The sequence below is a fragment of the Serinus canaria genome, chromosome Z, assembly GCF_022539315.1.
Source record: "Serinus canaria isolate serCan28SL12 chromosome Z, serCan2020, whole genome shotgun sequence".
NCBI classification, from domain to species: Eukaryota; Metazoa; Chordata; class Aves; order Passeriformes; family Fringillidae; genus Serinus; species Serinus canaria.
In genome coordinates this window covers 74961677-74964021 of record NC_066343.1, presented here as the reverse complement: position 1 = coordinate 74964021, position 2345 = coordinate 74961677, and positions in this window count along the sequence as shown.

Below are 2345 nucleotides of genomic sequence, written 5' to 3'. Positions count from 1 at the left end.
AGCTGGGCTCCTGTGAGCAGCCAGGGGATGATCTCTCCTTCCAGAGGGGGTCAGGGTCCTGGGTTTCCCTGAGACACCCAAACAGATGGGAAGGGTCCCTCCCAGTGAGGTTGGGTGTTGGAAAGCTGCCAGTCCAACAGCTGCTGTCACAAGCAAAGGCTCACTCAGGGTAAGGAGAAGCAGTGCAGGACAGTAACAGTGCAGTAGCAGTGAATTCTCTCTGCAGCAAACCCCAAACCCCCAAACCCCACCTGTCTCCCCTCCAATCCTGAGAGAACTTAAGGGCCAAGCCCGGCCTCTGACCTCTAGCCCAGGCTCATCTCTGCATTTCCCAAGAGAAACCCTCCCAGCTAAGGGGCAGTAGCAAACTGCACCCCTTTTCCTCCCTCCCCTGCCACATCTTTTGTCTCTCTTAAATATCCATTGTTCTCATATCTTAGGCAAAAAACGGGAGAAAAATTCTCTGAAAGAAAGAGAAAAAAAGGAAAAAAACCCACTCAGAAACACAACAGGACCAAAGGAACATGGTTAATGTAGCCATGATATTTTCTGAAAAATCCTTTCTTTACGATTTTTTCTCCTGAGAAGCTGAGAGGCCTCAGGGTCAAAATGTGAACAATGATTATCTGCTGCTGTGGAATGCAACAGGTGGATCTGTGATTGGTCTCTCTAATTAAAGGCCAGTCACAGTCCAGCTGTCTTGGACTGTCTTGGTAAGAGACAAGCCTTTGTTATTCATTCCTTTTCTATTCTTGGCTGAGCCTTCTGATGAAATCCTTTCTTTTAGTATAAATATAATATATATCATAAAATAATAAACCAAGCCTTCTGAAACATGGAGTCAACATTCTCGTCTCTTCCCTCATCCTGGGACCCCTGTGACCACCGTCACAATTGGTGACCCCGAGTGAAGAAAAATTCTTCATTTGGTAAGCCCAGAGGAGCTTTGCTACATTTGGGTAAACCCTGAGTGTGTGGCATTGATGGCCACTGCACAAATGACCACAGAAGTGGCTTCTAGCCAGGAGCTGAAGAACCGAAGATCCTGAAATTGGACAGAGTTCGCCAAGGCTGGCCACAGAGAGAACCTTTTGAAAAGTCTCCAAGACAAGATGTCCGGCAGTCTTCGCAGGACAGAGTGGCCTGCTGAAGCCCAGAGGACACTGTCGAAAGGTATTGTTAACTCTTCCCTTCCTGAAAATGCTGCCCCTTGTGTAGTGTGGGCTTGGATGTGGCAGATGGTATATCTGCGGAGTCAGAGGTTCCATTCTCCCCCTCTGAGGAGAAAATTATTGCCCTCTGCAAAAATGGGGTCGTGAAAACAGAGTTCCTATGGTGAAGAGACATTTCCATAAGTTTTTCAGATGGACAAAGGTCCATGGATTTTTTACAAATGTGTTGTATTCCCTTGATTCATATATATGGGAATGCACGGAATTCACTATTCAGGATGTTTTTTACCGGGGATTTGGATTTCCTCGGATTTATCCGGCATTCAGAACTCTCTTCCCAGTTTTGAAAGAATCTTCATTTTAATGAATTGCCGAATGTAGAGGCCAGGCTCCCTTCTCGCCCGACTAGGCAGGAGCGGAACCTGTCCAGGAACAGAACCTGCGGATTTCCAGCCCGTTCGTAAGGCGGCAGGGGGACGAGGCTTTGCCCACAGCTGAGGAAAAATTTTTTTCTTTGCCTTTGGAACATGCTCAAACGGAGCCGCTTTCCCCCTCCTCGTTGCCCTCGGGGAGATGCGAGCTGGCTCCGCCACCCCGGCCTGCCCCGTGGGTCCTGACCCAGCCAGCCCCGCTGGAGCCGCTGGTCCCCGCAGCCCATCCCGGGGTTGCCCCTCCAGCAGAGCCCAGGAGAGCTCTGACTGTGGCGGCCCTGCCTTTGCTTGCCGCTTCGCTGGATTGAAGCTGAGAACAGCGACCAGCAAGCGGCACCGCCCCCACCGGCCCCCCTGGCGGTTCTGCCGCCTTCCGTAGGCCCCGTCCCAGCTCAAGAGATGCTGAGAACGGCGCCGAGCCCACGGAACCGCCTTAAGAGCCGCCCACGGTCCCACCGCCCCCAGCAGTGGCTGCCGCAACACCTGCGACCAGCCTGGCTTCCTCCCCGAGCTTTTCGGGCTGTCCCGAGGCTGCCCCTGAGGGGGGAGCTGGGACAGGAGAAGGGGATGCCGGCCTGCCCCTCTGTGGGGGGAGCATGGCTTGACAGCTGGCTGGGGGCGCAGCCCGAGTGCCTGTGTACAGACTCAGCGTTTTTCGTGGGCCAATTCCGGTTTGGTTCGGAGGTTCCCGTTGTTTGGAGTGTCTGACTCCTGCCGCACGCCCCAGCGGCCTGGGGGAGGT